The following is a 23,326-nucleotide window of genomic DNA, read 5'->3' as shown; positions in this document are numbered from 1 at the left end:
AGCTATGTCGTTTTATCCAAGATGGGATTGCTCTCTTCATCAGGTCATTGTGTCTGCAGTGGATCCACGGAGACAGTGACTTCTCTGAAGCTTCCATGACACAGTGGTTCCACCTTCACATGTATCCCTCAGAGGCATCCTGCAACCACTTCACCCACCCAAGTACTCAGTTGTAGGATTCAACAGCTAATTGCAGGGTTTGCTGCCTGGCAGAGGAGCACAGAGTCACAGCATGAGAGAGCAAAATCTATGAGCTGACAATATCATGGACACAGATAGATACATGCAGAATATCAGCTAAGAAACAAGCAATGCACGTAAACAATAGAACTATGGGTAGACGTGGCAAGTGCTGGGTAGAGATGACAACAGTTTTGTGTCCCATTAGAGCTAAGTCAGAAAGCTGGGTTGAAGGGAATGTGAGGGTAAAAAAGGCTATTCAAATATTTAAGGAGCAGTTCCAATATTTTTTAAAATGTGAAGGAAAACTTGCAAGCAATCTCCGGGGCTGGAGGGAAAGAAACGCGAAGCCCCTCAGCCTGCTCCACAATTATCTTATGCATTCCAATAACTGACATGTTGCTGAATGTTGTGACTATTTGTTTATTGTTGACTGTTCTTGGCACTGCCCAGTGTAGCCAAAGATTCTTTGCCTACAGTAAAGGCTTAGTCAGGCAATAAACCAGGGAGAAAGAAAATTGTCTTGAAAAAAGTGGCATTTCAGAGGGAAAGGAATTCCACCAGAGGCGAAGAAACCCCCGTCCACCGCAGAATCAGAGCTCAGTATCTCTTATGTCTATCTGTGAAACCGTCATGGAACCCAGGCGGGGGCAGGCGGTTGGTACACAATGGTTAGTATTGTAATCCCCCGATTTCAGACACATTTTTCTGAAAGCATAAACTTTGCTGGCTCGGATTGTATAAACCTAGTGGGATTTTTTACTTTTTCTTGGAAGGCGTTTGTCTCCCAGTATCATAAAACTTAACAGTCTGCTTTTCATGGTAACAGTGTGACCTTGTGGTCCCCGATCCTCAGTGTCTGTGTGTACAGTGCATAATTTCCCTTTGTTTCCTCTGAATTCTGCCTCTCCACCCTTTGTCGGTCTAAATGGGCTTTAGTGTCTAATTTCTCTCTTTATTTTCTCCGGCAATGTACTGGTTTTCCTTCTAGATCACCACTTTGCCTGATTTTGAGGTTGCCATTTTAATTTTAGCATAATGCTTGGGTTTAGGAGAACCATCAAAAAGCCAAGAGCATTGGGCTTGTTGCCCTTCCTGGGACTCTCTTTTCCCTTTGGTGTCTGCTGTGTTACTGATTTGATGTCAGACCAATCCATGAACACTTCACTTTAAACCAGGAGCCCAAAGGAAACAGACAATGCCACCAGACAGAAATGAAAACCCAGACGCTATTATTAGATGAAAACTACACTCTCCTCACCTGGCAATCTGTACGAAGGCATTCAGATCGCGTATGTAAATGTTATTCAACTCCCTCACAGCCATATTCCTTTGATGGCACTGAGGTGGTACTTAAAAAGGAGCAGGTTCCACATCAGAATCCCCAGCATCTCCCACATATTCAAGACCACGCGTCCTCCTCCGGGGTCCTGTTTCCCTGGCTGAGCCGCGCCGCCCCACTGTGCTCTTTAGCACTCTTTCACTACCGTGCAGAAACAATGTTTTTCTTTCCAGTGCCTTCAAAAGTGGCCAAATTCTCCACCAAACTTCGGGAATTATTCATTACCTTACATCCTTTATCCAGAACAGCAGCCGAGAATGTGTTTTGGTGAGCCGAATATTCTGGCCCAGAGCTGCTGTGTCATGCCCAAATTACCATTTTTTAAATGCCAAAGGTGGGGAAAGAAAAAACACTTCTAGGGCCATTTTGAGAGCTTGGCCCTGAGACCCTTCTCAGCCTCCTCTGACCCTTCTCTTTCTCCCTCCTTCTCTGTGCTGTGCCTGTGTCTGGTCAGCTTCCTTCTTGACACTGACGCAATTCTATGACTCAGGACATTGGCCTGGCTTCCCACAGCCCAGGACAGGAGGGAACACCTGGGAGTGCTTATAAGGCAGCTCATCTAAGGTGGAGGGAGGTGGGAAGAAGCAAGGTAGATCAAAGACTCCCTCTCTCCCTCTCTAGAATTATCTATGGTGCGATTCCTCCCTTCGACTCTCCTGGAGAAGTCCTGTAGACCATGGGGCCACCTGCTGAGAGACTGGTGGGTCTCCTGGGGGCTTCTGGAGCAGGGGCAATTCTGGACATGACACCACTTCTACTTCACAGCTTTCTTGTCTCATTTCCCTTCTCCTCCCCACTCACCACCTGCTTTTTACCCCAGGCTCTGCTTTCTGAGGGTCGGGGGGCCAGCTGAAATGTCCTTTCTTCAGGACATGAGGGTCAGCCTTGGGGAGCTGCAGGGGGATGAGCACTGAGCTGCCCAGCAATGCAGAAAAGTGCACACTTCTCTGGCTTCTGAGTGTCCTGACCTGTTGTTGAGTTTGGGTGGATGACCGACAATGAGACAGAAACCTCAGAGCCTGTCAGTCACTGGGAAGGCAAGTGGATTTCTCCTCTGGGGAGCAGAGAGGAGAACCACCTGCTTGGTCTCTTTCTCAGATTTAACTTCATTGGAATAAAAGCTGCATAAGGCACTATGTATGAGTCAGGGTTCTCTAGAGGGACCGAACTAAGAGGATATATGTATATATAATGGGAAGTTTATTAAGAAGTATTGATTCACACCGTCATAAGGTGAGGTCCCACAATAGGCTATCTGCAAGCTGAAGGGCAAGGAAGTGAGTCAGTCCCAGTCCCAAAACCTCAAAAGTAGGGAGGCTGACAGTGCAGCCTTCAGTCTGTGGTCGAAGAAACAACAGTCCCAAAGCTAAGAAGTTGGAGTCCCATGTTCACGGGCAGAAAGTATCCAGCACAGGAGAAAGATGAGGCTGGGAGACTAAACCAGTCTAGTCTTTCCATGTTCTTCCTTCTGCTTTTATGCTAGTCGTGCTGCCAGCTGATGAGATTGTACCCGCCCAAACTGAGGGGCGGGTCTGCCTCTCCCAGTCCACTCACTCAGACGTTCATCTCTTTTGGCACCCCCACCCTCCCACAGACACATCCAGGGACAATACTTTACATCTTTCAATCCAATCAAGTTGACACTCAATATTAACCATTATGTGCTGTGCCATCCAAGTCTTGATCCATTAAAATTCAGCCCTTTTGGGAAAAAACTCACTCCCTCGTTACAGCCCTTTCCTCATGCACAGCTCGGGGAGCAGAGGAGGTGGGTGAGATGGTGTCTTCAGGAGGAAAATGTCCTGGCTCTGAGCTTCTGCTCTGGAGCTGGGGCTCAGTCAAGATGAAGTGGTGGTGACAGACCTGCCGGCTGGCTTAGTGTTCCCAAGTGTTTTACCATGTACAAAGAAATGTAGAGAGGCCTCCTACAGAACAACCCAGCCCGATTTGCGTCCGGCCTGAAATCCCTGGGACATGGCCTCCAGACGCTTTTGTGTTTATTGCATTCTTCTTGTTCCCTTTATGTTCTGGTGAGTCCCTCAGATCCAACCATTCAGGATCCAGTTCCAACCCACTTCCATGGAGAGGCTTCCCTGACACCTTCCTCTTCTACTCTGGTGGCACTGCTGCCATCACTGTTGTGTGGATGGCAAATAGATCATGTTCAATTAGGCCATGGTCTAAGTCACAGAATCTCTCCACTAAAGCACAAGAAGAGTGTGCAGTAAAGGGTTAATTCAGGCCTGACTGATCAAGTCCTGCACATTCGAAACAGAGGCCCTTCCCTGACCAGCTCCTGGGAGACAACCTCTGAGCCTCTGCCTTCTGCCTTCCTGGCCATGTCGTCCTCCTGTCTAATGTGGCATTATTGTCCCCTGTCCTGCACTCCTTGGGCTTATCACTCCGGCATGGATGGATTTTTAAGCCCCCATTGCTCCTGGATGTGAAGTTACTTGTGTCAAATAAATGATCTGGATTAAATTAAGAGCCCGAGAGTCTGTATCTATTCCTGACAGTGGTGTCATCTGTCCCTTTTTAATTAGTTATGTATCTCACCCTTTTGTTGTTAGGGAGACGCTGGACCTAAATCCATGAATCACTGTCCGTATCCACAGAGGTGCTGGGAAATCACGTCAGCAGTCATCACAACAGTACTGGTGCTCAGTGAAGGGCAGCCACATGGCAGCAACTTCACAGAACGTTGTAAACATAATGTCACTCAGCAGAAACAAATCGCGTTGTAGGTGTGCAGGTCCCCGTGCAATGGACTTAAATTCATAAATTGAATTCCTAATTGCCATTGTGATGGTATTGGGAGGTGGAGCCCTGGGAGATAATTGCATTTACATGGGGTCCTGAGAGTGAGATTCTGATATAGTTTGGATTTATGTCCCCGCCCAAATCTCATGTCCAGTTGGAGGACAAATCTGGTAGGAGGTGATTGTATCATGGGGCGGATTTCCCCCTTGCTGTTTTCATGATAGTGAGAGAGTTCTCATGAGATCTAATAGTTTAAAAGCGTGTGGCACTTCCTCCCCACTCTTTCTCTCCTGCTGACATGTGAAGAAGGTGCTTGCTTCCCCCTCACCTTCCACTATGATTGTAAGTTTCCTGAGGCCTCCCAATCATGCTTCCTCTTAATTCTGCAAAACTGAGTCTATTAAACCTTTGTTCTTCATAAATTACCAAGTTTCAAGTGGTTCTTTATAGCAGTGTGAGAACACACTAAATATAGGTGCCCATAATAGGATTAGTGCCCTTCTAAGAAGAGACTTTGGAGAACTCACCCTGTCCCTTCCCACAAGCAGGAAACACCCATAGGAAAGAAGGTGGCTGTTAGCAAGCCAGGAAGAGCCCTCACCAGAAGCAAACCAAGCTGGCACCCTGTTCTCAGACTTTCAGCCTACAGAGCCCTGAGAAAATACATTTAGTTGTTTCAGCCCACAGCCTATGGGGTTTTGTTATGACAGCTGGAACTGACTAAAATACCCTGTTTCTCAGATGAGGAACTGAAGCACCAAGAGGTTAATGAACCTCCCCTAGACATACAACCAAAGATGGAAGGGGCTGAAACTTTCATCTATTTCAGTTGACATATAACCAACAAATTAAGTTGAAGTTGATAGAAGCATCCAATTTCTAGATAATCTAGATAAAATTATCAAATTTCTAGATTGAGTCCCATTTATTTATAAACTTGAAAGAGACTTTAAAAATTTCTCAATTTCATTATTTTCTTACTTTAAATTTTTTCACATTGAGATACTGTTAAATTGATAGAAGAGTTGCAAAGATACTATAGAGAGTCTCCAGGTATCTTCCACCCAGCTGCCTCTAATGTTACCACTATACATATGCTGGGGTTCAGAAAACAATGCCCCAGAGTACTGTGCTTTGACCTGCTGGCCTCTTTGAACTAAAAAGCAGTCCCAGAATCAAGTTTCAATGACACCCCTGCTCCTGTGCATGACTCCTGCCCCTCTACCACTTCGGGAGCACAGGCAAGTGGCCTTATCTGAGTTTCACTTCCCAAACGAAGGGAAGTTCCTCTAGAGGGAATGCAGTTGTCCAGAGCCTGCTCCTTATAATTCCATCAAACAAGGAAGATAAACTCATGGGAGAAAAAACTAGCATGGACACCACACCCAGAGCCCAGAGAGACTCTGTCCCAGGCATTTGTCTGTTCTTCAAGCCCATTCGTCTCCCCTAAAGATCATTTACTTTCCTTCTGACATGCCTATAGCTCCTGCTTCCCTTTCCACATTGAAAAGGGTTATATCCGTTTCATTGGCTTGCTGGGTATATGACGCCTCCATGCACATGATAAATGCACGTCTTATCTCCTGTTTATCGTCTATTCCAGTTCATATCTCAGACTCAAATAACAAACTTCAGCAGGGAAGAGAGAGGGTTCTCTTGCCCCAACATATAATTTATTGTTGTGTATTTATCAAAAGTTAAAGAAAAAAGTATGAGTGCAATACTGGAAACTAAATTCCAGGCTTCATTGGGATTTCAGCAGTCTTTCCACAGAACAGCATCCTCTGTCCGCTGCAGGATTCCGCGTCACCAGGGTGGTTTCCTGGGCGCACAACCCAGCAGTGCCAGGTCCCAGCCAGTTCTTCAAGTTGCATGTGTTCCTGTTCCCTTCGTCTGCTTTGATTGTGGCGGCTTCTGAGTCTTTCCCTGCAAGGGACAGTTTTGAAGACCGCGTCTCAGGTATTGGGTTGACTGTTCCTCAGTTTGGATTTGTTGAATGTCTGCTCGTGATTAGAGTGGAGTTATGGCTTTTTGGTAAGATGCCATAAATTTTTTTGACATTAACTTCAACGAAAATAAATTACTTAAAATTACTTCAGTGAATAAAGGACTCTGGCAAAACTACGGTCAGTCAAATAAAGCCTATCCTTTGCTAAGCATACCGTCTCCCTTTTGATTGCTGAGACAGTAAATGTTTGTGGATACTTCCAGCTTCTGCTGATTTGTTTTTGTTGAGGTAAATTACACACAGCATAGAATTAAACAGTTTAAAGTTTAACCGTTTAAAGGGTACAGTTCAGAGGTAGTTGGTCCATTTATTGATGAAGTAAGTGAGCAGAAAATGTAAGAGAAGAATTAAATCATGATTCAAAATTAGCTTTAAAGCACAGTATTTAGTTGTTCATTCTTTTCTTTCCACAATGTACAAATTATATCTCACTATTCTCAAGAAAAATGGGCGTCCATTTTATAGTTATATATATGTGTGTGTTTGTGTACACAAATGTGTGTGTGTGCATATACATGTACATACATGTACATATATGATTGTCGTATATACCATCCAATGAGTTGCCAGGTTGCTTACAGAAGATGTTTTCTAGTATCCGTGTGACTAGAACTTTGGTTTATAAACTTGAGTTTGTAAAGAGAAAAAGCAATACTTACCCAAGGGAAGCGACTTGAAAGCATTTGTTAAATGGTGTGCGATTTGTCCTAAGCAGTTTTCTCGTGAATCGTTCCATCACACACCATACCTTTGAAATTTTCCAGATGTAAATGCGTAATGTTGTAGTTAATTTACTTAATTTTTCACTTTGTCTTACATGTATTAATGAAAATAAAAAAGCTAAACTTTGTAAAACACTTGAAGAGGTTTATTCTGAGTCAAATATGAGTGACCATGGCCCAAGACACAGCCTCAAGAGGTCCTGAGAACAAGCAAGGGGGTCAGGGGACAGCGTGATTCTACACATTTTAGGAAGGCAGTCATCACACCCGTTAATCGCTGCAAGGTATTAATAATGTATGTGAAGACCTATGTGTGCACAAGTACATTAATACCTGTAAGGTATACACTTACTCAGCCTGGAAAGGCAGAACATCTAGAAGCAAGGGGGCTCATAGGTCATAGATTGGGTTCAAAGATTTTCTGATTGGCAATTCGTTGAAGGAGTTAAGCTTTGCTGAAAGCTTTGTAGTCAGCAGAAAGACATACTTGAGTTAAGATAAGAGATGTTGTGGAAGCCAAGGTTCTTGTCATGTAGATGAAGCCTCCAGGTAGTAGACTTCAGAGAGAATAGTTGGTAAATATCTCTTTTCTGACCTGAAAAGGTGTCAGACTCTGCGGAGAAGATCTAGTAAAGGAGAATTCTCTACAAAATGCAAATTTATTAATATATAGTGGGGTATAATACTTTGATTTCCTTCAGAATCTGTTCTCTGTCATGTGATGCTATACCAGAGTCGCGTTGGAATTCGGGTATCTTATTGCTACAAAGAGTTGGTTTCATCAGTCTTAAGAGCTCCATTTTCATGTTAATGCTGGTCTGTTGTGCCTAAATTCCTAAAGGGAGGTGGGTATAATAATGCACATCTGGCCGCCTTTTCCATCATGACATGAACTGGTGTTTGTGTTGACTGTAGGGCTTAGAATTTTATCTTTGGTTTATGTATGCCTAGCTGGAACACTTGGAACTGTGCAAGCAGAAGCCACAGCAATTCACCTTTAGAATCCTAAATCTAGTACATCATTTCCTAAACGATATCTTAGCAGATACTGATCCCTTGCAAGGACCCTCAGGAAAGCTCTTCTCTGTCTGGTAAGCCTCGGCTACCCAGTGGGGGACTTCCCTCGCCCTCAGATTCCCCAGCAGAATAAAGGCTAGGACTGTTCTGCTCCGAGAAATCCACCTTGCTTGGTCAGACCCTGCATTTCTGGAGCTTATTTGATCACAGATTCCTTTGATCAAGAAACGCGTTAGCATGCCCTTTGGGAGGGCGTGATCCTAGAAAGCTTTCTTATTTAGAGTAGACCTGGTTATTGATCATGACGTTTTAAAACACCCAAATGGTTTTGTTTTTGTCTTGGTTCTTTTCCATCTGTGATAAACAAACCCCACACAGAGAGCACACAAAAGCTACTCGCAAGGGCATCCCAGGGGCAAAATCAGCATTTATGTCATGCTCCTTTGTGTGACTTTGGTTATGTTAACTAAAATCCCGGTTACTTACTTTTCAGGTTACCCGCAAGACAGAAGTGAACCTTGATTAGAAACGGTAGAGAGGAAATTGGGTGTTTGCCAAAAGAAGTGTGCAAACATGAAACGAACATTTGCTGACTGTTAATGCTTTGATTGGCAACCTAAGGGCATTCTTTTTTTTTTTTTTTTTTTTTTTGAGATGGAGTTTCGCTCTTGTTACCCAGGCTGAAGTGCAATGGCGCGATCTCGGCTCACCGCAACCTCCGCCTTCCGGGTTCAGAAAATCCTCCTCCCTCAGCCTCCTGAGTAGCTGGGATTACAGGCACGCACCACCATGCCCAGCTAATTTTTTGTATTTTTAGTAGAGACGGGGTTTCACCATGTTGACCAGGATGGTCTCGATCTCTGGACCTCGTGATCCACCCGCCTCGGCCTCCCAAAGTGCTGGGATTACAGGCTTGAGCCACCGCGCCCGGCCTAAGGGCATTCTTTAATGCACTGAAAGGAAACCAGAGCATAAACAAGGTGATTCCCTTGCATTTCCTCATTCCCTAGTGGGGGAAAGAAAAGCAAGCATAAGCCATGTGCTCAACATAAGGATTCACTGCTAAGGGTCTTCTTAACCTCAAAAGGCAGCCCCTGCCAGTGATGATTTCCCTCAGGGAGGTTAGGATGTTCACTCACAGAAAGCTGGTGTTCCTGGGCACGGAGAGGGTGGAGAATCATTGTGAAAGTGGTAAGTTTTTAAGTTTTGGCCAAGTGTGATGAAGACAGTCCTCTCTTGAGGCACAATGACCTGTAGCTGTCAATTGCAAGTGTATCCTCCACATCCATGGCCAAACAAACTCCTTGAGTAAAACAGGACACAAAACTCTGAGAACCTGAGTGGGGTCCCTGGGGAAGACGGGAGCATCTTTCAGGAGATGCTTGGTGACAGCAGAGACTCAGAAGCCAGGAGAACCCATCCAAGCCCAGCCGGGCCTGGTGCTCTCCAGCTGTGCCACCACTTAACATCTCTTTGTCACAATCCATCCTCATCTGAAGGTAGGGATAGTAACAGTATTATGACTAGAAAGGGGTCCTGATCCAGACCCCAAGAGAGGGATCCTGGATCTCACACAAGAAAGAATTTGGGGTGAATCCATAGATAAAGAAAAAACAAGTTTATTAGAAAACTAAAGGAAGGAAGAACGGCTACTCCATAAGCAGAGCAGGGTGTTCCCGAAAGGGAGGGAAGAAGCCTCCCACCCTAAGTATAATGCTTGTTTATATACAGGATAACCAAAAAAAAAAATCACGGGAGATGTGCTCTACTACAAGAGTTTGTGATAAATGACTAATTTTCATTAATTACTGTATTTACAAGAATCGATATTGTTACCTTTAAAGAAAAATTAGGAATGCTTTTGTCCTCAAGATATCAGACTATCAGGGCATTCCTGACCCTGGGTGTGTTTAGTAAAGCTTATTAATCTGTTCTTTTAACCATAAACATCTAGAGTCTGGGAATGAAGAATTCCTGAGAATGCAGCCCAGCAAGTCTCAGCCTCACTTTTCCTAGCCGTCATTCAAGATGGAGTCACTCTGGTTCTAATGCCTCTTCGCAGGGTGACTGGTGATATTAAAGAGTTAATAGAGTCTCTGGCACAGATCGTGTGCTGTGGGACTGTTACCTGGAATTGATCATCAGAACAGAGGGTGTTGTCTTCCTGGCACACGTAGGAGCAATGTGGCCAGGCCTGACTTTAAGCTTCTCTGGATTACTAGGGGTGCTCTAAACCTGCCTGGAGTTACCTGATAAGGAGAAGAGAGCACACCAGCAGCAGAACTCATGGGAAACAGGGGAGAACTTGGACTTCACACATCGCTGTTCTTCCATTCACTGCCATTGCCTCACATGTGCTCCAGGCCTTGTTGGCTCTGAGGAGATGCTGGCATACAGGCTGGAGTCCTCACTATGAGCTTTTTTACCCATGCAATGAGTGGGAAGCTGTACTTACAGGAGGCAGGACCACTGAATCTCCAATCACCTAACAGGGGCTGCTGTGGGTGACGTTACAGCCAGGCTGGTCATTTGTTTATATTTTGGTATTTGTTTAAAATGTTGACTTTGGGCAAGCTGCTTTAGTATTTACAAGTTTGGAAAAAGTTTATGCTTTAGAAAATTATGATTATAAGCCAGAGTGTCAGATATGCCCTCAGCAGTTTAATTACAAAATAAATTTGAGCACAGCTTCGGTAACATGCCAAAACCCCATCTCTATAAAAAATACAAAAATTAGCCAGGCATGCTGGCACACATCTGTAGTCCCAGCTACTCCAGAGGCTGAAGTGGAAGGATCGCCTGACCCCAGGATGCAAGGCTGCAGTGAGCCGTGATTGTGCCACTGCACTCCAGACTGGGTGACAGAGTGAGTCCCTGTCTCAAAAAAATAAAAATAAAAATAAAACTGAAAACCCCCCAGGCAATACGGGGAACATTTTTTCTCTCTTTTTCTCTCTGTCTCTCTCCACAGAGGCTATGTGTCTGTGTGTGTCTGTGTGGGGCGAGCCACACCTCTCTGAGCAAGATTGCCACAATCTCCACTTTTAGCCCAGGACGAGCTGGTCTGTGTCCACACCTCAGCCAAGATCCTCAGTGTGGCTTTGCCGTTCTGGGAGCTAAGGAGTGCAATCTGCTTAGATGAAGGGGACATCTCTTGGCTGGGGGAAAATTGAAGTCCCAGCATAATATAGAGCAGAGAGGCGGTAAAAGAATTTGAGAGACTACAGCAGTGTGTTGTGTTAACACCAGGTACCCAGTGATGAGTGTGGTCACTGGAACACTGGAAATACCACTTGGGATCAGAAATAAGTTATGTAAAGAGCGAACATAACCGAAGTCAAGAGGTGGTTTGAGCAGCACAGGTCACCCAGGCATTGTCCCCTCAGCTCTGGGTCAGGTGGAATGTTATTTCACAGCATCCATCACTGCTCATCATGCAAAAGGGTGATCAGTTTGCTTTGTCACATCTCGGCTGTCTTATGTCCTCAGTGTCACTCCCATGTGCCTGCAGCCTTCATGGGAAACCCAGTATGAAAACTGGCAATGTGCAGAGAGACATGGACACTTAAATCTACAAGCTGAGCACGCAAATTTCAGTTCTTGATGCACCATGTCCAAGAGAAACAATGGCAGTCACTGATGCTGAACAAAATCATATCATGTCATTCAAAACAGCTACCCTATTACTGTGACAAACAGTAAGAAACACATCAATTCATTAAAATGGGAATAGTTAACATGTGAATACCAATTATTTATATCGATATTCACCTTGTGACATAATTCATCTTATGACATTCATCTTATGATGTAAATAAAGAAAAAAAACATGTTGCTCTTACTTCAACGATGAATTAGGATTGAAAAATTAAACATTCCTTCCTCCCATCATTGCAGAACATTATTCTCATCTCATCTTTACAGATAACTATGAGTCATTCTGGAATTGAGTTTTAGTCTTCTAACCTGCAAATGATATATAGAATAGTCGATCACTCCTTCTGTCCCTAGAGTAGTAGATTTGGGTTAAACAAAACTGATATGTATTTCCTTTTCGTGAAAGAGAAGCTGGCCAGGGGGAGGCAGGCCGCGGGACGGGCTTTGCTGGCCAGGGGGAGGCAGGCCGCGGGATGGTCTTTGCAGGATTTTTGTAGGCTCCTGATCTCTGAGGAAGCATCCTCCTCAGTACTCCACACACAATTGCCACATCATTGTCCAAGATTGTCACTAGTGCTCCAGCCATTGTATCTATTTCCAGCCAGCAGAAAGGAGGCAGAAAAGAGCATTTTTCCTCCAAGGACATTAACTGCTTCTGCTCTGTTTATATTCTGCTAGATAGAACTGATCTCTTGACCTCAACAAGCTTCAGCAAAAACTGGAAAATGTAGCGTCTATTCAGTGGGGCCCCCTATGCCTAACTTAGAATAAAAAACAAGGAGCCTTATTACTCAGCAGGAAGGGAAAGCCCCTTCTGGGAGCTACTGTGCCAGCTCAGCCATGTTCATTCATCTTATGACATGTAGATTATTCAAGTGTTCACGGAGGTGACATTTATTTTGCGCTATAAGTTCTTTTCATGTTTCTGGGTTATTTGGAGCCATGACTGTGTAGGAAACTAGAATATCTCCCTTCAAAATATGTGTGAACTAAGAAAGTAAAAGTCACATGGTCTGTCAGACCTTCACTCACCCCCACCATCACACCATCATCTCTCAATCCTCTGACTCTCCCCCAGCACAGGACAAAACTGTTCTCTGAAATTTCCTTATCTACCTAGAGACCAGACCTGCCAGAGAGAAACACAGTTGCCTTCCCTGAAATTTCATTAACCAAAGAAGATTAAAACTCATGTCACAGAGGAAGAGATTGAAATTTAAATACCACTCCCAGATCCCAGAGAGACTTTGAACTTTTTCTGTTCATAGGTCTCATTCAATTCTCAAAAATAATTGTTCACAAGATAATGTCTGCCTTATGGGTCCATTCATTCCCCCAGAAGGTCATTCACTCCTACAGACTCATCTCCCCTTTTCCTATAATGAAGTGCATACAAGAATCTGTACCTTATTGGGTTGTCGGATAACCATGTTCCTGTGATTTCTCCGTGCTATGCACATTAAAATAAGTGTGTATATCCTTGACATAGTTTGGTGGTGTCCCCACCCAAATCTCATCTTGATTTGTAGTTTCCATAATTTCTACATGTGTTGGGAGGGACCTGGTGGGATGTAATCGAATCATGGGGCTGTTAAGTTACCCCATGCTATTCTCATGATAGTGAGTGCCCACAAGGTCTGATGGTTTTATAAGGGACTTTTTCTCCTTTTGCTCGGCACTTCTCCTTGCTGCTGCCATGTGAAGAAGGATGTGTTTGCTTCCCCTTCCACCATGATTGTAAGTTTCCCGAGGCCTTCCCAGCCCTGCTGAACTGTGTGTCAATTAAACTTCTTTTCTTTATAAATTAGCTAGTCTCGGGTACGTCTTTATTAGCAGGATGAAAACAGACTAATATAGGCTTTTTTCTTATTAATCTGCCTTTTGTGGGTTGATTTTTAGCCAATCTTCAGAGAGTGACGGCGGAGCTTTCCCTTCACTCCCACAGATTTGGCAGAGTGAGAACGGTAGACCCAAAGCATCTGCTGTTCTGGAAGCCGTGGTCAAGGAAACCCAGGATCTGACAACCGGTAAAAAGAAAAGATGACAAGTTCTCACTACTCCCAGTCCCTCTGTCTCTCTCTGTGAAATCTGGTCCCCACTACATATCTCTTTTTCCTTTCCAAATTTAACATTAATGGGAGGAAAGCATTGTATGGCTAGTCTTAGGGACAGAAACTCCGGCATACTTTCAGTGTGAATATTTATATAGTGTGTTCCTTTCCTTCCAGAAATAGTCTTTGCCTTTCTTTTGTCCTTGTTTTCTTGTGTTATTTTGTTGTAAAGAAGGGTACCTTAGGACAACCTGATGAGGTTCCCCTTCATGTTGATTTGTACCCTGAGAACCTGGCTTTTGTGACCAAATGGGAAGGTTCTCCCCTGGCCTCTGCCAGCTGGGAGCATGACTTCGTGTTACATCTAGTGATCCCTCAGAAAGGACTGGGAATCCCAAGACACATACAATTTTAAGCAGCACCCCCTTTGTTTTGAATATGCCAAGCTCTCAGGAGAGTTTGCCTTTTTTTTTTTTTTTTTTTTTTGAGACGGAGTTTCGCTCTTGTTACCCAGGCTGCAGTGCAATGGCGCAATCTTGGCTCACCACAACCTCCGCCTCCTGGGTTCAGGCAATTCTCCTGCCTCAGCTTCCCGAGTAGCTGGGATTACAGGCACGTGCCACCATGCCCAGCTAATTTTTTGTATTTTTAGTAGAGACGGGGTTTCACCATGTTGACCAGGATGATCTAGATCTCTTGACCTCGTGATCCACCCGCCTTGGCCTCCCAAGAGTTTGTCTTAATAAATTTTATCTCTATTGCCTGTTTAGTACTGGAAAAGTTCAGTCCCAGAAGGGCTCACCTGGCATCCCAGGTTAGCAGGCTTGTTACTGGAGCCACTCCACATGCCCCTTCATCCATGTAATCCTGAGACCAGAGCCATTGCTCACACTGCACCATCCTTAACCACCCAGGATAGCAAAGATATTTTGCTTTCTTAGCCTACCTCTGAAAGTGAATTTTTGAGGGTCATAAGGACTGCCTCTTCTGTGCCCTCTCCAGGAATGCCTCTTGTTTATATAGTAAAAATATATCCAAAGCTTAGAAGGTGACCTCCTAGTCTTTCCATAAAGAGGCCTGTTAGATCGGGTCGCTATTGAAATAAGTATACCACTGGGAGGCGAATCAGCCGTGGCCAGAAGACAAGTTATTTGCATTGTAAGGTCCCTATATTTAAAACACATTTTAGAAACATCTCCTTCTAAGCAAGAGCTTATATTCATTTACGGGGCCATCAAGTTAAAAGAAATCTGCATAATAGTGTCATGGCTGCCTTAGAAACCCTCTTGACAAGTTGAAGCACAAAGATCTAAAACAAGAGCTAAAATCTTTTGAAGGTTCCAAATGTCTTCTTTGGATTTCTGTGGGATTTGTAAAAAAGGCACCCACTCTTAAACCACTCGTTAAAATTGGGCCCTTTCACTGCTGTAGCCTGAACGTGGTTCCATTTCCTGAATCTCTTTCAGGGAGCCAGCCCCTTGGAAATGTAAGCCCTTTACCTCAGGCGATAAAAACATACATACTTATAAGAATTCATTTACGTTATTTGTATGTTCCTTGACCTCTGGGGTACCCATTCATTATCATTCTTTCTTCCCCCAGGGATAGCTTTTGATTTCCTATTTGTTTTACTGTTTGTCTCTTTCAATTTTTCATCTATCAATGTACAAGCTTGTTGGATTTTTCAGTACAAGTGTTCAGCCAAAAGGCTGAGAGCACTGGAGAATATGGCCAGAGAGATGTGTGTCACACCCCATTCTCCATCTGCAAATCCTTCCTTTATTCAGCCGTCATTGGGAGGGGTCTGGATCTTGAAAAGACTGCAGCTTTTGCTTCCTTTTTAGAGACCTTGGTCAAACCCATAAAGGGCTTCTTGGTTTTAGTATCACATGTGCTTATGTGTTTTGGTTTTAAGTCATTTGTTTAGGCATACCTCTGGTTTAAAGGTTTGCTTTCTATCTAGAGTGTGATAGTATCTTTCTTTCTCTAATGGGCAGAAGAGACATGCCTCTCACCACCTCTGGGATCTGAACTGGAGAACAGATAAGCCAGGGTCCTCCTGGACAGGGGGCTGGGTGGGGACATTGAACTCACAGCTGCCATTCCTTTGGCTCCAGCAAAGACCAGCTGCCGGAGTGACAGAAGGGTTTCTACTCATATTTAAAAGAATGTTTTAGAGCTCTACAGTCAAATGTCAACTCCATTAAAAGCTTTTATTCTTTTGTGGTCTCTTTTAAATACCATATCTTCAATGGGAATGTCTTAGTCAACCAGAAAAGTTTTTCTCTAAGCCTTGTTGACTAGAATGTCACTGGCCTTTTGGAAAGCTTAACATCCGCCCATCGGCTCCTTAACACTTGTTCTTTCATTTGCTTGTATCCCTCCCTTCCTTTGCCACCTTCAACACCACACAGAGGGATATAGAAAGGCCTCACTTCTGGTGACCCTGGGACCCTTGGCTTTGTGTTACTCTTTGAGGAACACACAAAAAAGGCACCACTGATCCCCTCATTTGCAGTCACTTGTTTTTCTCATGGAACCCTACGAGCCATAGAAAAGTTCCTCTCAGGTTTGTTGATGTTTCCTTCTTATATTAAACTCCCTGATCTCTTTGGCATTTAGATATATAACGTGTACACGTGTGTGTTGTACATTGTGTCTACATGTGTTTTGTGTGTGTGTGTGTGAATATATATGTACGCCTGTGTTTGTAGTGTCTGCATGATACAAAATTGACTTAAAATAAATGAGTACTCATAAATTAATAACCAGCCAAAGTGCTTTTGAAATTCACATAACTGTAGTAATCTTTGGTAAATAAAGTCATTCTTAAATTGTGGTAAAATAAAATAGAAACATCTTCAGAATTTAATGTAGACATTTTTTTTTCCTGAGTCTACTGGTCAGACAAATTTATGCTGTCTTAACTAGATGTTTTAGGATTATAAAAGTGCTGCTTCTGGGATATTTTTCTGACACTTGCTTGATTTGTCTATAAAGTGCAGCTAGAAAGACTGGTTACTGGACTCCCTTGAAGCCTTGCACACATCCTCCTGTGAGCTCATGTCTTTGGTTTTAGGCCTCTGGATCTGGTGGCCGTGGTGAGGCCTGGGGAAATGTGTGTATCCTCAGTGCCTGAGCCATCAGCTACAGGACAGAGTCAAGCTCAATATGACCCCTACCTCTATGGTCCAGCTCTACCTTCTGGCCATCCCGGGAGGGGTCGAATACACCTGGCATTGCCTTTGCAGCTCTGTCCTCTGTCTTGGGTTCTGTCCTCTGGTCCTGTATCCAGAACCCAGATGGATCTTGCCCTTCATAACCATCCTGAGTGCCATGGGGATACTTGGGATCCACTATGACTTGGGGGACTCTGAGGGGGGTGAATATCTGTGTCAAAGATCTCAAAAACCTTGGCTAAGATAAAGACTGACTGATGCAGGGCTATCCTGGCCTTGCTTTTTTAAAGAAAAAATAACATCAATACATCAATAACTATTTTCCATGAATAATTATTTTATTTTCCATGAATAATTCAAATAAAATTATTAATGAATAAGTTAGATAAATGTGAATGGAATGAGTATTTATAACTATATTTGTCATAGCTTTAAAAAAAATTTAATAATTTGAAATATTAAGGTCATACTATGCTAAATTAAATAATAGATAATCATTAAATGTCTGAGTCATTTCTAAGAACATTGAGATACTGAAATGTTAATTATTAAACTTAAGTTTAGGTTTATATTCATGGGTAATTTTTATTACACTATGGTAATTTGCATAAATCCAATGTGAATCTGTTTTCTTTTGTAACAGGACATGATTAGAAACACTGGCTATTTTACCAAGGATTTGAATAAAACATCATATTTTCAGAAGTGAACAGACTGCTTTGAGGGATTGAGGTTAACTTTCATGAAAAAGTGAATAAAAATTGTGGCCAGATACCTTTTCTACACAGTTTCCTTAGAAGATTCCTGACACTGTAGGTAAGTCAATAATGTTACTTTCTGACAGACCATGGAACCTCAAGATATTTGGAAGACCTCAAGAAGAGGTCTTAATTACCCAGCTGGGTCTAATTAACCCAGCTTTTACAGGCAGTTCAGAGTGTTTGAGGCAAGTCAAATCCTTGGGTTGGCTCCTTATTCTAGAGATGTTTCTAATAATTTGATTTGAGATTCCTTATGAAAAAGTTTTGACAAACCCAATTTAGAAAGGTTCCATATCATCAATCACAATCCTTATAATTATATAATCCTATATAAATAATCAGAACGAAGACTAAACTAATTTTGCAAATAAATTTGTCTTACTTTGATTATCTTTGGTAAAAAAATAAGGAGTATATACAAAGAAAAATCATGCTTCAGAAAAAAAACTGTATTTATTGTTTGATTCTAGCCTTGTCCATTTGTTTTTGAGTTTTTGTATTTAAAAAAATCTGAATTGCAATCTTGAACTTTTAATTTCTTCCAATACCTGGGCTTGACCCTCCAGAGTAATGTTTTCCATTTTTCTCCCACTCTTCTGTCTGGGAATCACTAAAAGATTTTTCCTGAGGCTGAAGCTAGTAACTTAGCATTTTAGAAATATCACTTTAAACTTTGTTTTAAACTGTTGTCTGTTTTTGTTCCCATTTAACTCCCAAAAAGAATCATTCACAGCATAATTTCTGTCTTCTGGGTCCATTCATTCCCATTCCAGATCACCTGCTCCTACACCTCTCATCTTCCTTTCTCCCATGAAGATGAAAATATGAGTATTTGCACCCTATTGTGTTATCGAGTGTATTCCTCAGACTCTCCCATGCTAAGCACATTGAAATGAATTTGTATGCCCCTTTTCTCCTATTAATCTTCCTTTTGTTTGATTTTCAACAAATTTGATTTTCAGCAAAGCTTCAGAAGGTGAAGAGTAGACATTCCCTAGGCCCTGCAACTGGATGCTTGTTTTCTGTTTTCCTGTTTTTCTGATACCTGAGCTGTTCCTAAAAATACCACATCTTAACATGCATTCAACCATGACAATTCTCTTTAAGTGCATTTTGAAAGTACAAGTAAAACTTTAGTCTGAATTGCCGTTGTGTTGCCATTCTAAGTTTTTACCCTATAATTGATAAACCTGCTTAACAACCTGTTGGGAATCCTCCTTTTGGAATAGAGCTCTTGACCAGCTCGTGGGGATCACCAACATCACAATCTCAGGCTTTGACATCCAAGGCTCATGGGCCACAGGCCTTCCTAATTTCTGAAGAGTCCCAGTGACTGGAAGACTCCATGTGCCTTTGTCTCAACCAGGGACAAAGTTAAGTACTTTAATATGATGCTATAGATAGCTACAGTCTTCCCTAGAACTGGGTACTTTTCTATCACCATTTTTTTTTTTTTTTAAGCAAATAAAGCCGTATGTATTTGTGTTTATGTGTTTAAGATAAAGTGACTGTCACACAAAGACAAAGGACAAGGAATTCTGCTTGGCAAAATAACTAAAACCAGGAATGGAAAAGATTTCAGAAACAAGGTCCAAAGCTCTCTACTTCTTTTTTCACATCTGCTTTATTCTCCTCTTTTCTTCATGCCCATGCTGAAGGATCATGTTCTATGACTCCCAGGTATATATAACCACTGGTTGAAGCAAGTACACTTCCAGATTCCAAGTAAAGAAATTCCACCTGGCTCATCTTGGGCCTGATATTCACTCCTGGCTCCTATAAGATGGCTGCCCCTGTTCAGCCCTTTTGGTAGATATAGTAGGCATGGAGTATGGTGGGACAGTTCTCATTCTAGGCGATTGCAAGGGTGAATCACAGTTGCTTGGATATCTTTGAAAACTTTCCATTTCTCTCCTGTCTACTGCATCACTCTTCAAAAACCAAATCACCTGCCTTTTCCCCTGATGTTCCACCAGGGAACAGGATGGTCATTTACATGGTTTCTGTGGGGAATCCTAAAGATTTCCTCCCCCCAGTTGCCACCCTGGACAGTCATCACTGCAATAGGTGTGTGTGTGTTAACAACTTTGCATGTAACAAATTATTGTTTTATCTTAGAGAATCTAAAAATACTTAGAAGTATCACCCCACTCCCTTTCCATAGGTGCAGAAATTGAGGCCTGGAGATAGTAAGTAACATAGTGGGAGATGGGAAGGAAGTAAGGTACCCTCACAGCTCTGGTTCTAGACACAGTCCACTGTGGTTCCTGGTCAGGAAAGGTGGGCCTCACACTACATCCTGGGACTTGGTTAAACTAAAATATGTTTTTAGATGAGATGGCAGCAAGATGCTGCAGATTTTGCTTGTGCTTAATTCCCTAAAAGCGTAGGAAAGCCAATTTATTGTAGTTTTAAACCAATTCAGTGGCCACTTTTCTTTACACTGCTGTTGTTTCTAATCCAATGATGGGTTTGTTAATATGAATTTATATGTCTCATTCTTGCCAGTTTTCTCCCCAGAGATGAGTTGTTATGTTGACAGTTTCAGCACTTACATGAGTCTTTTATTTTATATGGTATTGGGACATTATGATTTATAATAAGAAATATATATTTGGTCTCTGCCCTGCTTTCTGGCACACAGCAATTAAAATCCTTGTAATTTTTGAGTGACAGAAATGCTATGTGCATCTTTTATTCAAATACCTGTTCTTTGACCAAACTTCTTGATTTATATCCCCTGATCCCATGGAATTTTCTAGCAATAAGAGCGTCTTTTGTTCCTATGTCTTTGTGTGTTCCTGGATGGGACCTGGTCACCAGAAAGGCAAAGCCATGGTTAGAAGCTTGAAACTTTCAGCCCCATACTCCTATCCTGTGAGAATGGGAGAGGGGCTGGAGACTTAGATAGTAATTAATCATGCCTACGTGGTGAAGCCTCCATGAAAATCTCTGGAGTTGGCCGGGTGCAGTGGCTCACACCTATAATCCCAGCACTTTGGGAGGCCAAGGTGCGTAGATCACAAGGTCAAGAGATCGAGACCATCCTGGTCAACATGGTGAAACCCTGTCTCTACTAAACACACAAAAAAATAGCCGAGCATGGTGGCACGTGCCTATAGTCCCAGCTACTTGGGAGGCTGAGGCAGGAGAAATGCCTGAACCCAGGAGGTGGAGGTTGCGGTGAGCCGAGATCGCGCCATTGCACTCCTGACTGCGTAACAAGAGCGAACCTCCATCTCAAAAAGAAAAAAAAAAAAAAATCTCTGGAGTTTTCAGAGAGCTTCTGTGTTGGAGAATGCATCTATGTGCCAAGACGATACTGTATCCCAACTCCATGGAGACAGAAGCATCTCTGCTTAGGACTCTTCCAGACATTCCCCTATGCACCTTTTCATCTGAGTCTTCTTCTGTATCCTTGATAATATTCTTTCTAAAAAATCAACAATGTAAGTAAGTTTTTCCCTGAGTTCTGTTAGCCATCAAAGCAAATGATCAAGCCCAAGGAGGGGGATCATAGGAACTTCAGATTTATAACCAGCTGGTCAGAAGAGAGGAGAGCAGCTCCAGGGACAACATGAATTGTGACTGGCATGTGAAGTGGGCAGAGCCCTTATCTTATGGGATCCAACATCAATTCCAGATAGACAGTGTCAGAATTGAATTGAATTGTAGGACATCCAGTTGGTTTCTGGAAGCTGGAGAATGTGTTGGTGTGGGGGAAAACACACACACACACACACACACACACACACACACCTGGTCACACAAGTGTTGGGGATGAGTATAGAGAAAAGCCATTTGTTTCTCTGATAGTCAGATATTAACCAAACTGTTGATTTTCTGCTTATGGTCCCTGTGACTGTAATCTGGGAGCTCCCTCAAAACCAGCTTTGCCCCTACTACCTGTAGTTCATTTTGTTTCAGTAAAACCTATTATTATCTGCTGCTTTCTGAAAGAGCAATTGAGCTCTAGAATAAAGACAGTTGGTGGATGAGATACCAGCAGTGTGGGATGAGCCCTTTCCTGCCTTCTCCCTCTCTTCCCTTCTACCTTCCCTTCCCCTAATTCCCTTACTACTTTTCCCCTAGTGCTAATAAGGCCATCTAAATCACTCGCAAAATGGTGATAGAAAAGTACCCAGTTCTAGGGAAGACTGTAGCTATCTATAGCATCATATTAAATTACTTAACCTTATGCAATTTTCATAGACAACAGTGCAAAACAATCAAGAAAGGAACTATTCTCAGGTACAAATGAGGATATGGAGTCAAAATTATTGTGTGATTTACATTAATTTCTATAAATAGCAGCCTAGAATTTCAAAGGCAAGTGAAAGTCTTATCTCCTCCTCATTGCCTCTCTGCACACAGCACAGGACCTTAGCCCAGGAACTTGACCTTCACATTCAGCTCCTCACTTTACCATCAGGTCGGTTACCTCTAAGAGGCCCAAAGATGAAATGGAAATAGGTTTCCAAATGCTGTGATCTTTTTTTAAAAAAAAATGAAATTAATATACTTTAAAAATTTTAATGATAATAGAAATTAATTCTAATTGAACTCTAAAAAAGCTTCACCAGTACTTTCTGCCAGATTAGCATGCAGTATGTGGTGTCAGATATTATGATTTTGCAGTCCCAGATGCTGAGTCGATCATTCCCAAAGACCTGGTGTATTAATCAGAGTTCTCTAAAGGGGCAGAACTAACAGGATATATGTATATAGGAAGAGGAGGTTATTAGGAGAATTGACTTACACAATCACAAGGTGAAGTCCCATGACAGGCCATCTGCAAGCTGAGGAGCAAGGATGCCAGTCTGAGACCCCAAACCTCAAAAGCAGGGAAGCCAACAGTGGAACCTTCAGCCTGCAGTTGAAGGCCCTGGAGCCCCTGGCAAACACCAGTGTAGGTCCAAGTATCCCAAAGCCGAAGACCATGGAGTCTGACGTTTGAGGGCAGGAAGCATCCGGCAAGGGGGAAAGATGAAGCCTGGAAGACTCGTGAAGTCAGCTCCTTCCACCTGCTTCATTCCAACCATGCTGGCAGCTGACAGGATTGTGCCCACACAGATCGAGGGTGGGTCCGCCTCTCCCAGCCACTGACTCAAATGTTAATCTCCTTTGGCAACACCCTCACAGACACACCCAGGAACGATACTTTGCATCCTTCAATCCAATCACGTTGTCAGAATTAACTATCACGTTTACCCTTGTCAACTTGAACCTGTACATATCCCCTGAAATCATACATACATAATCTTCAAATGAAGACAATAATGAGATCATAATTATGCCTAACATAATAAAGCTATTCTTCATATAATCAAAGTGCACTAATCCTTAACCTAAATGCTATTATACAAAGTTAACAACACCTAAATTCTGGTATGAGTCAATAAATCTTGTCACATGATAAAGAAAAAAGAAAGGAAATAAAATAAATATTTTTAGTACAAGTTTTACATACACAAACAGGTTCTTAACAAAATAAGGAGGAAACACTCATGACAACTACAGCCCTTCTTTCCGTAACCAGTCGCGTGGTCATAGCTGGCATTGATGACTACTTCTTCTACTCATTCTGTATTCCCTTTGCCTTCAGCAAGCACCTCAGCTAGCAGTGTTTTTTACCTGGTGGAGTGACAC

The 23,326-nt window shown here is 42.7% G+C and overlaps 1 long non-coding RNA gene across 1 annotated transcript in view; it reads right to left on the bottom strand.

The window, feature by feature from the left end:
* The window catches only part of LOC144581631 (uncharacterized), a 42,693-nt gene extending 19,964 nt beyond the window's left edge, over positions 1-22,729 (bottom strand). The window contains exon 1 of the long non-coding RNA XR_013532700.1: positions 22,437-22,729. This is a non-coding gene — a long non-coding RNA (uncharacterized LOC144581631). The remainder of the gene's footprint in view (positions 1-22,436) is intronic.
* Positions 22,730-23,326: the final 597 nt, after the last annotated feature.

The sequence above is a fragment of the Callithrix jacchus genome, chromosome 2 (assembly GCF_049354715.1).
Source record: "Callithrix jacchus isolate 240 chromosome 2, calJac240_pri, whole genome shotgun sequence".
NCBI lineage: Eukaryota > Metazoa > Chordata > Mammalia > Primates > Cebidae > Callithrix > Callithrix jacchus.
Note: the sequence above shows the minus strand (reverse complement) of the source record. Positions and strands in the feature narration are given on the sequence as shown.